This window comes from Lepisosteus oculatus, chromosome 14 (assembly GCF_040954835.1).
Source record: "Lepisosteus oculatus isolate fLepOcu1 chromosome 14, fLepOcu1.hap2, whole genome shotgun sequence".
NCBI classification, from domain to species: domain Eukaryota; kingdom Metazoa; phylum Chordata; class Actinopteri; order Semionotiformes; family Lepisosteidae; genus Lepisosteus; species Lepisosteus oculatus.
The window spans coordinates 37,382,585-37,400,397 of record NC_090709.1 but is presented as its reverse complement, the minus strand read 5'-3'; the positions used below and the strand labels follow the sequence as shown (position 1 = coordinate 37,400,397).

At 46.2% G+C, this 17,813-nt stretch overlaps 1 protein-coding gene across 7 annotated transcripts in view; it reads right to left on the bottom strand.

Annotated features, from left to right (window-relative positions):
- LOC102691721 (uncharacterized) overlaps positions 1 to 14,027 on the bottom strand; it is a 53,638-nt gene extending 39,611 nt beyond the window's left edge. For 4 of the 7 annotated variants that reach the window (XM_069199061.1, XM_069199066.1, XM_069199065.1 and 1 more), the window contains exons 1-2: positions 13,146 to 13,772; positions 12,849 to 12,930 (exon numbers count right to left, since the gene is read on the bottom strand). The gene's annotated coding sequence lies outside the window, so the exon portion shown is untranslated. The other 3 variants (XM_069199063.1, XM_069199064.1, XM_069199069.1) reach the window with 3 other exon arrangements.
- Between the last annotated feature and the right edge of the window lie 3,786 nt (positions 14,028 to 17,813).

Sequence of the window (17,813 nt, the reverse complement as noted above, 5' to 3'; positions counted from 1 at the left end):
CATTATTGGTGATGGAAAAGGTCCAGGAATAGATTCCTGTCTTTATTGCAGCCGGAGAACAAACTCCCAGCCCCCTGCAGTCCGGAGAAGACAGTTAGTCTGCTTCTCCTTGTACAGAGACCACATCGTGTGCAGACAGGGACCACCCAGCATGAGCACTGCAGTGAACGAATTTACAGCGGGTGAAAATCACGTCTTTGTCTCCCCCTGGTGGTGACCCATCACCATTACAGCCCCCAGCCCCGGTGGGGAAACTCATCACACCTTCACACTGCATAATAACAAGAAACTGCGTTGACCCTGTACATCACAGACCCAAAAGATAGATGTAGAAGGAGAGTCATTCTGCCCCCCTCCACCACGTGGAGCACAAACCAGTCCAGCTCAGCCGGCTCATCAGCCTTCACAGCTCAGCTGTTCTGTAAAACTGTCTTTTAATCATCAGTCTGACATGGTGAAACTGAATGTTTACATTACTGCAGAGCTACAGTTTGATTCACACACACACACTCCCCTGGGGATCGGTACAGCACAACATCACACACAGCACTGAGGGCACGACTGCAGAGCTACAGTCTGACTCACACACACACACACACACACACACACACACACACACACTCCCCTGGGGATCGGTACAGCACAACACATCACACACAGTACTGAGGGCGTGACTGCAGAGCTACAGTCTGACTCACACACACACTCATGCCCAAACCTGGATACCTGGATTGTAACAATACTTCCAGTGTCCTTACTAAGCCTTTTTCAGAGACAACTGCCAATGCAAAACCAAAAGTTTTTGTTTGATTAACAGTTGTATACACACACACCTGGAGTCCAGACACTGTATATATATACACACACACCTGGAGTCCAGACACTGTACACACACACACACACACACACACTTAGAGTCCAGACACTGTATATATATATACACACACACCTGGAGTCCAGACACTGTATATATATACACACACACACCTGGAGTCCAGACACCGTATATATATATATACACACACACACCTGGAGTCCAGACACTGTATTTACACACACACACACACACACACACACACACACACACACACACCTGGAGTCCCTATGCTGTATATATATATACACACAGACACACACACACACACCTGGAGTCCAGACACTGTATATATATACACACACACACCTGGAGTCCAGACACTGTATGTATACACACACACACCTGGAGTCCAGACACTGTGTGTGTATATATATATACACACACACACACACACACACACCTGGAGTCCAGACACTGTGTGTATATATATATACACACACACCTGGAGTCCAGACACTGTGTGTATATATACACACACACACACACCTGGAGTCCAGACACTGTGTGTATATATACACACACACACCTGGAGTCCAGACACTGTGTATGTATATATACACACACACACCTGGAGTCCAGACACTGTGTATATATATACACACACACCACTGAAGTCCAGACACTGTATATATATACACACACACATCTGGAGTCCAGACACTGTATATATATACACACACACATCTGGAGTCCAGACACTGTATATATATATACACACACACACCTGGAGTCCAGACACTGTATACACACACACACCTGGAGTCCCGACACTGTATATATATATACACACACACACCTGGAGTCCAGACACTGTGTATATATATATACACACACACACACCTGGAGTCCAGACACTGTATACACACACACACCTGGAGTCCAGACACTGTATATATATATACACACACACACACACACCTGGAGTCCAGACACTGTATACACACACACACCTGGAGTCCAGACACTGTATATATATATACACACACACACACCTGGAGTCCAGACACTATATATATATACACACACACACACCTGGAGTCCAGACACTGTATACACACACACACCTGGAGTCCAGACACTGTATATATATATACACACACACACACACACCTGGAGTCCAGACACTGTATATATACATACACACACACACACCTGGAGTCCAGACACTGTATATATACATACACACACACACACCTGGAGTCCAGACACTGTATATATATATACACACACACACCTGGAGTCCAGACACTGTGTATATATATACACACACACACCTGGAGTCCAGACACTGTATATATATATACACACACACACCTGGAGTCCAGACACTGTATATATATACACACACACACACCTGGAGTCCAGACACTGTATATATATACACACACACACCTGGAGTCCAGACACTGTATATATATACAAACACACACACCCCTGGAGTCCAGACACTGTATATATACATACACACACACACACCTGGAGTCCAGCCACTGTATATATATATACACACACACCTGGAGTCCAGACACTGTATATATATATACACACACACACCTGGAGTCCAGACACTGTATATATATATACACACACACACCTGGAGTCCAGACACTGTATATATATATACACACACACACCTGGAGTCCAGACACTGTATATATATACACACACACACACCTGGAGTCCAGACACTGTATATATATACACACACACACCTGGAGTCCAGACACTGTATATATATACAAACACACACACCCCTGGAGTCCAGACACTGTATATATACATACACACACACACACCTGGAGTCCAGCCACTGTATATATATATACACACACACCTGGAGTCCAGACACTGTATATATATATACACACACACACCTGGAGTCCAGACACTGTATTTACACACACACACACACCTGGAGTCCCTATGCTGTATATATATATACACACAGACACACACACACACCTGGAGTCCAGACACTGTATATATATACACACACACACCTGGAGTCCAGACACTGTATGTATACACACACACACCTGGAGTCCAGACACTGTGTGTATATATATATACACACACACACCTGGAGTCCAGACACTGTATATACACATACACACACACACACCTGGAGTCCAGACACTGTATATATATATACACACACACACACCTGGAGTCCAGACACTGTATATATATATACACACACACCTGGAGTCCAGACACTGTATATATATACACACACACACACACACCTGGAGTCCAGACACTGTATATATATACACACACACACCTGGAGTCCAGACACTGTATATATATACACACACACACACCCCTGGAGTCCAGACACTGTATATATATACATACACACACACACACCTGGAGTCCAGCCACTGTATATATATACACACACACACCTGGAGTCCAGACACTGTATTTACACACACACACCTGGAGTCCCTATGCTGTATATATATATACACACAGACACACACACACACACACCTGGAGTCCAGACACTGTATATATATACACACACACACACACCTGGAGTCCAGACACTGTATGTATACACACACACACCTGGAGTCCAGACACTGTGTGTATATATATATACACACACACACCTGGAGTCCAGACACTGTATATACACATACACACACACAGACCTGGAGTCCAGACACTGTATATATATATACACACACACACCTGGAGTCCAGACACTGTATATATATATACACACACACCTGGAGTCCAGACACTGTATATATATATACACACACACACACACCTGGAGTCCAGACACTGTATATATATACACACACACACCTGGAGTCCAGACACTGTATATATATACACACACACACACCTGGAGTCCAGACACTGTATATATATATACACACACACACCTGGAGTCCAGACACTGTATATATATATACACACACACCTGGAGTCCAGACACTGTATATATATACACACACACACCTGGAGTCCAGACACTGTATATATACACACACACACACCTGGAGTCCAGCCACTGTATATATATATACACACACACACACACCTGGAGTCCAGACACTGTATATATATACACACACACACCTGGAGTCCAGACACTGTATATATATACACACACACACACCTGGAGTCCAGACACTGTATATATATATACACACACACACCTGGAGTCCAGACACTGTATATATATATACACACACACCTGGAGTCCAGACACTGTATATATACACACACACCTGGAGTCCAGACACTGTATATATATACACACACACACCTGGAGTCCAGACACTGTATATATACATACACACACACACACCTGGAGTCCAGCCACTGTATATATATATAACACACACACCTGGAGTCCAGACACTGTATATAGATATACACACACACACCTGGAGTCCAGACACTGTATTTACACAAACACACACCTGGAGTCCCTATGCTGTATATATATATACACACAGACACACACACACACACCTGGAGTCCAGACACTGTATATATATACACACACACACACACCTGGAGTCCAGACACTGTATGTATACACACACACACCTGGAGTCCAGACACTGTGTGTATATATATACACACACACACACACACACCTGGAGTCCAGACACTGTGTGTATATATACACACACACACACCTGGAGTCCAGACACTGTGTATGTATATATACACACACACACCTGGAGTCCAGACACTGTGTATGTATATATACACACACACACCTGGAGTCCAGACACTGTGTGTATATATACACACACACACCTGGAGTCCAGACACTGTGTATGTATATATACACACACACACCTGGAGTCCAGACACTGTGTATATATATACACACACACCACTGAAGTCCAGACACTGTATATATACACACACACATCTGGAGTCCAGACACTGTGTATATATACACACACACACCTGGAGTCCAGACACTGTGTATATATACACACACACACACCTGGAGTCCCGACACTGTATATATATATACACACACACACCTGGAGTCCAGACACTGTGTATATATATATACACACACACACACCTGGAGTCCAGACACTGTATACACACACACACCTGGAGTCCAGACACTGTATATATACATACACACACACACACCTGGAGTCCAGACACTGTATACACACACACACCTGGAGTCCAGACACTGTATATATATATACACACACACACCTGGAGTCCAGACACTGTATATATATATACACACACACCTGGAGTCCAGACACTGTATATATATACACACACACACCTGGAGTCCAGACACTGTATATATATATACACACACACCTGGAGTCCAGACACTGTGTGTATATATACACACACACACCTGGAGTCCAGCCACTGTATATATATATACACACACACCTGGAGTCCAGACACTGTATATATATATACACACACACACCTGGAGTCCAGACACTGTATATATATACACACACACACACCTGGAGTCCAGACACTGTATATATATATACACACACACACCTGGAGTCCAGACACTGTATATATATACACACACACACACCTGGAGTCCAGACACTGTATATATATACACAGACACACCTGGAGTCCAGACACTGTATATATATACAAACACACACACCCCTGGAGTCCAGACACTGTATATATACATACACACACACACACCTGGAGTCCAGCCACTGTATATATATATACACACACACCTGGAGTCCAGACACTGTATATATATATACACACACACACCTGGAGTCCAGACACTGTATTTACACACACACACACACCTGGAGTCCCTATGCTGTATATATATATACACACAGACACACACACACACCTGGAGTCCAGACACTGTATATATATACACACACACACCTGGAGTCCAGACACTGTATGTATACACACACACACCTGGAGTCCAGACACTGTGTGTATATATATATACACACACACACCTGGAGTCCAGACACTGTATATACACATACACACACACACACCTGGAGTCCAGACACTGTATATATATATACACACACACACACCTGGAGTCCAGACACTGTATATATATATACACACACACACACCTGGAGTCCAGACACTGTATATATATACACACACACACACACACCTGGAGTCCAGACACTGTATATATATACACACACACACCTGGAGTCCAGACACTGTATATATATACACACACACACACCCCTGGAGTCCAGCCACTGTATATATATACACACACACACCTGGAGTCCAGACACTGTATTTACACACACACACCTGGAGTCCCTATGCTGTATATATATATACACACAGACACAGACACACACACACACACCTGGAGTCCACACACTGTATATATATACACACACACACACACCTGGAGTCCAGACACTGTATGTATACACACACACACCTGGAGTCCAGACACTGTGTGTATATATATATACACACACACACCTGGAGTCCAGACACTGTATATACACATACACACACACAGACCTGGAGTCCAGACACTGTATATATATATACACACACACACCTGGAGTCCAGACACTGTATATATATATACACACACACCTGGAGTCCAGACACTGTATATATATATACACACACACACACACACCTGGAGTCCAGACACTGTATATATATACACACACACACCTGGAGTCCAGACACTGTATATATATACACACACACACCTGGAGTCCAGACACTGTATATATATATACACACACACACCTGGAGTCCAGACACTGTATATATATATACACACACACCTGGAGTCCAGACACTGTATATATATACACACACACACCTGGAGTCCAGACACTGTATATATACACACACACACACACCTGGAGTCCAGCCACTGTATATATATATACACACACACACACACACCTGGAGTCCAGACACTGTATATATATACACACACACACCTGGAGTCCAGACACTGTATATATATACACACACACACACCTGGAGTCCAGACACTGTATATATATATACACACACACACCTGGAGTCCAGACACTGTATATATATATACACACCTGGAGTCCAGACACTGTATATATATACACACACACACCTGGAGTCCAGACACTGTATATATACATACACACACACACACCTGGAGTCCAGCCACTGTATATATATATACACACACACACCTGGAGTCCAGACACTGTATATAGATATACACACACACACCTGGAGTCCAGACACTGTATTTACACAAACACACACCTGGAGTCCCTATGCTGTATATATATATACACACAGACACACACACACACCTGGAGTCCAGACACTGTATATATATACACACACACACCTGGAGTCCAGACACTGTATGTATACACACACACACCTGGAGTCCAGACACTGTGTGTATATATATACACACACACACACACACACCTGGAGTCCAGACACTGTGTGTATATATATATACACACACCTGGAGTCCAGACACTGTGTGTATATATACACACACACACACCTGGAGTCCAGACACTGTGTATGTATATATACACACACACACCTGGAGTCCAGACACTGTGTATGTATATATACACACACACACCTGGAGTCCAGACACTGTGTGTATATATACACACACACACCTGGAGTCCAGACACTGTGTATGTATATATACACACACACACCTGGAGTCCAGACACTGTGTATATATATACACACACACCACTGAAGTCCAGACACTGTATATATACACACACACATCTGGAGTCCAGACACTGTGTATATATACACACACACACCTGGAGTCCAGACACTGTGTATATATACACACACACACACCTGGAGTCCCGACACTGTATATATATATACACACACACACCTGGAGTCCAGACACTGTGTATATATATATACACACACACACACCTGGAGTCCAGACACTGTGTATATATATATACACACACACACACCTGGAGTCCAGACACTGTATACACACACACACCTGGAGTCCAGACACTGTATATATACATACACACACACACACCTGGAGTCCAGACACTGTATACACACACACACCTGGAGTCCAGACACTGTATATATATATACACACACACACCTGGAGTCCAGACACTGTATATATATATACACACACACCTGGAGTCCAGACACTGTATATATATACACACACACACCTGGAGTCCAGACACTGTATATATATATACACACACACCTGGAGTCCAGACACTGTGTGTATATATACACACACACACCTGGAGTCCAGACACTGTGTATGTATATATACACACACACACCTGGAGTCCAGACACTGTGTATATATATACACACACACCACTGAAGTCCAGACACTGTATATATACACACACACATCTGGAGTCCAGACACTGTGTATATATACACACACACACCTGGAGTCCAGACACTGTGTATATATACACACACACACACCTGGAGTCCCGACACTGTATATATATATACACACACACACCTGGAGTCCAGACACTGTGTATATATATATACACACACACACACCTGGAGTCCAGACACTGTATACACACACACACCTGGAGTCCAGACACTGTATATATACATACACACACACACACCTGGAGTCCAGACACTGTATACACACACACACCTGGAGTCCAGACACTGTATATATATATACACACACACACCTGGAGTCCAGACACTGTATATATAGACACACACACCTGGAGTCCAGACACTGTATATATAAATACACACACACACCTGTAGTCCAGACACTGTATATATATATACACACACACCTGGAGTCCAGACACTGTATATATATATACACACACACCTGGAGTCCAGACACTGTATATATATACACACACACACCTGGAGTCCAGACACTGTGTATATATACACACACACACACCTGGAGTCCCGACACTGTATATATATATACACACACACACCTGGAGTCCAGACACTGTGTATATATATATACACACACACACCTGGAGTCCAGACACTGTATACACACACACCTGGAGTCCAGACACTGTATATATACATACACACACACACACCTGGAGTCCAGACACTGTATACACACACACACCTGGAGTCCAGACACTGTATATATATATACACACACACACCTGGAGTCCAGACACTGTATATATATATACACACACACCTGGAGTCCAGACACTGTATATATATACACACACACACCTGGAGTCCAGACACTGTATATATATATACACACACACCTGGAGTCCAGACACTGTATATATATACACACACACACCTGGAGTCCAGACACTGTATATATATACACACACACACACCTGGAGTCCAGACACTGTATATATATATACACACACACACCTGGAGTCCAGACACTGTATATATATATACACACACACCTGGAGTCCAGACACTGTATATATATACACACACACACCTGGAGTCCAGACACTGTATATATATATACACACACACCTGGAGTCCAGACACTGTATATATATACACACACACACCTGGAGTCCAGACACTGTATATATATACACACACACACCTGGAGTCCAGACACTATATATATACATACACACACACACACCTGGAGTCCAGCCACTGTATATATATATACACACACACACCTGGAGTCCAGACACTGTATTTACACAAACACACACCTGGAGTCCCTATGCTGTATATATATATACACACACACACACACCTGGAGTCCAGACACTGTATATATACACACACACACACCTGGAGTCCAGACACTGTATGTATACACACACACACCTGGAGTCCAGACACTGTGTGTATATATACACACACACACACACACACACACACACACACACACACACCTGGAGTCCAGACACTGTGTGTATATATATATACACACACCTGGAGTCCAGACACTGTGTGTATATATACACACACACACACCTGGAGTCCAGACACTGTGTATGTATATATACACACACACACCTGGAGTCCAGACACTGTGTATGTATATATACACACACACACCTGGAGTCCAGACACTGTGTGTATATATACACACACACACCTGGAGTCCAGACACTGTGTATGTATATATACACACACACACCTGGAGTCCAGACACTGTGTATATATACACACACACCACTGAAGTCCAGACACTGTATATATACACACACACATCTGGAGTCCAGACACTGTGTATATATACACACACACACCTGGAGTCCAGACACTGTGTATATATACACACACACACCTGGAGTCCAGACACTGTGTATATATACACACACACACACCTGGAGTCCCGACACTGTATATATATATACACACACACACACCTGGAGTCCAGACACTGTGTATATATATATACACACACACACACACCTGGAGTCCAGACACTGTATACACACACACACCTGGAGTCCAGACACTGTATATATACATACACACACACACACCTGGAGTCCAGACACTGTATATATACACACACACACCTGGAGTCCAGACACTGTATATATACACACACACACACACCTGGAGTCCAGACACTGTATATATATATACACACACACACACCTGGAGTCCAGACACTGTATATATATATACACACACACACACCTGGAGTCCAGACACTGTATATATATATATACACACACACACACCTGGAGTCCAGACACTGTATATATATATACACACACACACCTGGAGTCCAGACACTGTGTATATATATACACACACACACCTGGAGTCCAGACACTGTATATATATATACACACACACACACCTGGAGTCCAGACACTGTGTATATATATACACACACACACACCTGGAGTCCAGACACTGTGTATATATATACACACACACACACCTGGAGTCCAGACACTGTATATATACATACACACACACACACCTGGAGTCCAGACACTGTGTATATATATATACACACACACACCTGGAGTCCAGACACTGTATATATACATACACACACACACACCTGGAGTCCAGACACTGTATATATATACACACACACCTGGAGTCCAGACACTGTATATATATACACACACACACACCTGGAGTGCAGACACTGTATATATATACACACACACACACACACCTGGAGTCCAGACACTGTATATATACACACACACACCTGGAGTCCAGACACTGTATATATATATACACACACACACACACCTGGAGTCCAGACACTGTATATATATACACACACACACACACACCTGGAGTCCAGACACTGTGTATATATATACACACACACCTGGAGTCCAGACACTGTATATATATACACACACACCTGGAGTCCAGACACTGTATATATATACACACACACACACCTGGAGTGCAGACACTGTATATATATATACACACACACACACACCTGGAGTCCAGACACTGTATATATATACACACACACCTGGAGTCCAGACACTGTGTATATATATACACACACACCTGGAGTCCAGACACTGTATATATATACACACACACACCTGGAGTCCAGACACTGTATATATATATACACACACACACACACCTGGAGTCCAGACACTGTATATATATATACACACACACACACACTGGAGTCCAGACACTGTATATATATATACACACACACACACCTGGAGTCCAGACACTGTGTATATATATACACACACACCTGGAGTCCAGACACTGTGTATATATATACACACACACCTGGAGTCCAGACACTGTATATATATACACACACACACACCTGGAGTGCAGACACTGTATATATATATACACACACACACACACCTGGAGTGCAGACACTGTATATATATATACACACACACACACACCTGGAGTGCAGACACTGTATATATATATACACACACACACACACCTGGAGTCCAGACACTGTATATATATACACACACACCTGGAGTCCAGACACTGTGTATATATATACACACACACACCTGGAGTCCAGACACTGTGTATATATATACACACACACACACCTGGAGTCCAGACACTGTATATATATACACACACACACCTGGAGTCCAGACACTGTATATATACATACACACACACACACACCTGGAGTCCAGACACTGTGTATATATACACACACACCTGGAGTCCAGACACTGTGTATATATATATACACACACACACCTGGAGTCCAGACACTGTATATATATATACACACACACACACCTGGAGTCCAGACACTGTATATATATATACACACACACACACACCTGGAGTCCAGACACTGTATATATATATACACACACACACACCTGGAGTCCAGACACTGTATATATATATACACACACACACACCTGGAGTCCAGACACTGTATATATACACACACCCCTGGAGTCCAGACATTGTATATATATACACACACACACACACCTGGAGTCCAGACACTGTATATATATATACACACACACCTGGAGTCCAGACACTGTATATATATATACACACACACACCTGGAGTCCAGACACTGTATATATATATACACACACACACCTGGAGTCCAGACACTGTATATATATACACACACACACACCTGGAGTCCAGACACTGTATATATATATACACACACACACACCTGGAGTCCAGACACTGTATATATACACACACCCCTGGAGTCCAGACATTGTATATATATACACACACACACACACCTGGAGTCCAGACACTGTATATATATATACACACACACCTGGAGTCCAGACACTGTATATATATATACACACACACACCTGGAGTCCAGACACTGTATATATATATAAACACAGCGGCTCTGTGTGTTTAAACCCGACTTGAATTCCAGTGTTTCTGCCGCACTGCCGAGCTCGCCCATCATCGCCAATGACCCGCGGTAGCTTCAGCGCTGGGCAGAACCCAACCTCTCAGCCTTACAATATGAAGGTTTTCATCTCCACGTACCTGTTCCGAGCCCTTCCGTCCCAGAACCGAGTCCATACCCTGAGGAGGTCGGGGGCTGGTGTCCTGAGACCGCAGGAGTTTCCTGTTTCACAGAGCAAAGAGAGAAAGAAAGAGGTCCTGAACTGGAGATGAACTTTCACGGGTCTTGCAGGAAAGGAAACGGGGGTCTCTGACTCGGCTCTGCCGCTGATCCACCGCGGAGGAGAAACGCGAACTCGCTCGCTCGGCCTCGCGTAGTTTCCCGGTTTAAAACAACAACAACAAAAAAAAAGCTGCTCAAATTTCACTTGGGCTTACCGACGAGTCCGTCAGGAGCCGAGCACTTCGAGCCGGGGAGCCGGGCGCGGAGCCCTGTCTCTCCGCCTCTCTCCTCACTCGAGACCGAGGCCCCGGGCGGCCGGGCGAGATTTTAAGAGACGGCCGCACTCAGACCCTCATCCCCCCCCCCCCATCCACAGACAGCACAGAGCCCGGCCAGTCTGCACTCGGGACAGTCAGGCTGCGTGAAGTTGTCCAACCCCCCTCCCCTCCTCACTGAAAGTGGTGTTTGTGCTGCTTTCGCTCCTGAGAGATGGGGCGATATATACACACACATATAGCGAGATATTGTGGGTTTCGGGGACTGTGCTGTTTGCTGGAGGGGTGTCACCCCGGAGCTGGACAAGCAGACCACGTCCTGGGTCCCGCACACCGCAAAGGACACGATTTCAGCGGGGAGAAATAGGCGCTCGTCTCTGTGCCTTCAGAGGTCAGCCCTCACACTGTGCCCTACACCAAGGAGAGACCGGGAAGACACACAGAAAAACGCCTCATCGTGCTGTGTTTGCATGTAAGAGCGCTGCAGACACGAAGACACGGATAACGACGGACTCTTAAGACCTTGGACAGATGTGCGGTTGTTTTAAATCAAATAAAAATGTTCTCCAATATTTCCGCTTACTGCTTCAGATTTGTAAAAAAAAAAGGCACACCGCTGCGTAGTATCGTATCGTAGTAGTCGACGTGCTCGTTAAAGCCTCTTTCTTAGAACATGCAGTTGTTTGGTCGTGTTTTGAGACGACACCCACAGCTCTTCTGATCAGGGTACGTGATATTGGTGACAAATACAATCTTCCTGCTCACACTGACGCGCAGAAGACACTGATATTAAACACAGAACCCACCGCCCCCCACCCGGGCACACAGAGGACCACAGATACAGAGCTGTTCCTCTCACACCGGTAACAGAGCGCCTGAACTGGGCAGACTGGGGTCACTGGGGACCAGAGTCGCCGTGCACGATCACATGATCACCCGAGAGACAAGGCGCTCTATCTCGGCCACGAAAGCAACTGGGAAGTTACTTTTAACAGCACAAACGCAGCACTAACAAATGAGGGGGGTTTCGTCGTTAGTGCTGTCTGTAGGGGCGCCAACTTAACGGGGCTCACTGTACCCCTCCAGTCCAGTCTGGGTCACACTGTACCCCTCCAGTCCAGTCTGGTCACACTGTACCCCTCCAGTCCAGAGATCACTGGTCCAGTCTGTCACACTGTACCCCTCCAGTCCAGAGATCACTGGTCCAGTCTGTCACACTGTACCCCTCCAGTCCAGTCTGGTCACACTGTACCCCTCCAGTCCAGAGATCACTGGTCCAGTCTGTCACACTGTACCCCTACAGTCCAGTCTGGTCACACTGTACCCCTCCAGTCCAGAGATCACTGGTCCAGTCTGGGTCACACTGTACCCCTCCAGTCCAGTCTGGGTCACACTGTACCCCTCCAGTCCACAGATCACTGGTCCAGTCTGGGTCACACTGTACCCCTCCAGTCCAGTCTGGGTCACACTGTACCCCTCCAGTCCAGAGATCACTGGTCCAGTCTGGGTCACACTGTACCCCTCCAGTCCAGTCTGGTCACACTGTACCCCTCCAGTCCACAGATCACTGGTCCAGTCTGGGTCACACTGTACCCCTCCAGTCCAGAGATCACTGGTCCAGTCTGGGTCACACTGTACCCCTCCAGTCCAGCCTGGGTCACACTGTACCCCTCCAGTCCAGAGATCACTGGTCCAGTCTGGGTCACACTGTACCCCTCCAGTCCAGAGATCACTGGTCCAGTCTGTCACACTGTACCCCTCCAGTCCAGTCTGGGTCACACTGTACCCCTACAGTCCAGTCTGGTCACACTGTACCCCTCCAGTCCAGAGATCACTGGTCCAGTCTGTCACACTGTACCCCTCCAGTCCAGTCTGGTCACACTGTACCCCTCCAGTCCAGAGATCACTGGTCCAGTCTGGGTCACACTGTACCCCTCCAGTCCAGTCTGGGTCACACTGTACCCCTCCAGTCCAGAGATCACTGGTCCAGTCTGTCACACTGTACCCCTCCAGTCCAGTCTGGGTCACACTGTACCCCTCCAGTCCACAGATCACTGGTCCAGTCTGGGTCACACTGTACCCCTCCAGTCCAGTCTGGGTCACACTGTACCCCTCCAGTCCAGAGATCGCCGGTCAAGATACTGTAACAGAGCGTCTTAAATGTATTTGACGAGACATCATTCCCAATATTCTCAAATACATTCACAATATATTGTTCGCATATTCATTTAGTTGAAACGTATCGCCCTGTACAAAAACATGTCTGTATGGCCCAAGCACCACAGAGTGTGAGAACAGACTGCTATGTGTAGAAATTCACTTCTTATGGTATTATTATGAATCGTATTATTGCACAGACAGCGTGTAGCGCCGACTCCCTCCCGGAAACACAGCCTCTCTGCGCCGGTGGTGAATAATTCAGCGTCTGGGCGTCTAGAGACAGGCGGCTGGTCTCCAGCCCCCCTCGTGTTCTGTTTCTGGGCTCAGAAGAGACACGATCTCCGCCGAGAAGCAGGACGTTTCCTGCCGGGGAGAGCCGAGCCCACAGCCGCAGGCAGCGCCCGGAAAAAGCCGAGCGCCTCCGGAGATGGCCGAACGCGCCGCCCTGAAGAGACAAAAAATAGGGGAAAAGATATCATTTTTTTTAGCCTGAGCCGGATGGGCAGGAGACAAGGCATTAATGACAACCGCAAAAATCGATAGGAAGAAATTAAACGCCTCGTCACCGGAAAGCGAGGCCAGGCTGCGCTGTTCGGTGGGTTGAGTGTCGTGAGCGGAGCGGGGTCGGTTTTCTCCGCAGTGCCGGCAGCCTGGACGGACCGGGACCGCACGGGTTAAATTCTGCAGCAGCAGCAGCACCAGCACCAGCAGCAGCTCTCCGCGCCGGGCTGCGAGTCTCCGCAGGTCCACCGGACAGGTAACCGGGCTCCGAGCTCTTTTCTGTCTCTCGGGCGGGTTTGTGAACGGTTTCGAGGGACCGGGCGGGGAGAGGTTCGGTTCGGTTCGGTGCGGGGGCCGGGGGCCGGGGGGTGTTTTCTGTGAAACTGGGGCGGTACCGCCCGGAGTTCGGGTGGCCCAGTTCGACCCAGCCCGTCGCTGGCGCTGCAGTTCGGAGATCCTCGCTGTTCTCGCTATAATAATAACAATATTAATAGTTATTATTACTAATAATAGTAATACCGAGAATGAAATTGACTTCTACTGCCGTGTTAATTACAGGGGCGGTGTTAAGGGACAGAGAAGTCTGATTTCGCGGGGAGTGTGTGGGCGTGGGAGTGACTGTCACACTGCGGCGTGTCCGGAGAGAGGAACGCGGTCAGACTCGCCTTTCTCCTCCTTTCACGGTTCAGTACTTCGTCTGACTGCGCTGGACTGTGTTTTTACCCTGATCTCACTGGGCTGTACGGCAGTGTCCTGTGTTTTTACCCTGTTCTCACTGGGCTGTACTGCGCTGTCCTGTGTTTTTACCCTGTTCTCACTGGGCTGTAGTGCGCTGTCATGTGTTTTTACCCTGATTTCACTGGGCTGTACTGCACTGTCCTGTGTTTTTACCCTGATCTCACTGGGCTGTACTGCGCTTTCCTGTGTTTTTACCCTGTTCTCACTGGGCTGTACTGCGCTGTCCTGTGTTTTTACCCTGATCTCACTGCGCTGTCCTGCGTTTTTACCCCGATCTCACTGGGCTGTACTGCACTGTCCTGTGTTTTTACCCTGATCTCACTGGGCTGTACTGCGCTGGACTGTGTTTTTACCCTGATCTCACTGGGCTGTACTGCGCTGAACTGTGTTTTTACCCTGATCTCACTGGGCTGTTATGTGCTGTCCTGCGTTTTGACCCTGATCTCACTGCACTGTACTGTGTTTTTACCCTGATCTTACTGGGCTGTACTGTGCTTTTACCCTGATCTCACTGGGCTGTTCTAACGTTTGCTCCACATTAAACATGAACTCAATCTGGATTTCCGTATACAGTTGCACTCAGGGGGTTTGGGGGTAGATTCTGCTCTGGTCTGTCCATTAAGATATGCAATCATTTATGTTCTGGTGTGACAAGTGTGTCTGAGGGAGGAAGTGTGTTTCTCCAGAGCTGTACTGAACTATTCCTGCTGTCCCCAGGGGTCTGATGATGATGGGCTGGGTCCTGCTATTCTCTGCTCTGCTGTGGGCTGGTGAGTGTTTTCAAATCCTTTCTTAACAATCATTGCTTACACTTCTATATAGAAGAAGTATAAGTCTATATAGAAGTGTATGGAATGTTTGGACTCGTTTGGACTCGTTAGGACTCATTAACCTCCTTAATGAGACCTCCTGGGAAAAACTAAGGTTGCTGCCGGAAGAGGTGTGAGTGGGGCCAGCAGGTGGCACTCTCACCCTGCGGTCTGTATGGGTCCTGATGCCCCAGTATAGTGAAGGGGACACTGGACTGTAAACAGGCGCCGTCCTGCGGATGAGACGTCAAACTGAGGTCCTGACTCTCTGTGGTCATTAACAATCCCAGGATGTCTCTCAAGAAGAGTAGGGGTGTAACCCCGGTTTCTCTGGCCAAATTTCCCCCCTGGTGTTTACCCATCATGGCCTCCTAATAATCCCCATCTATGAACTGGCTTC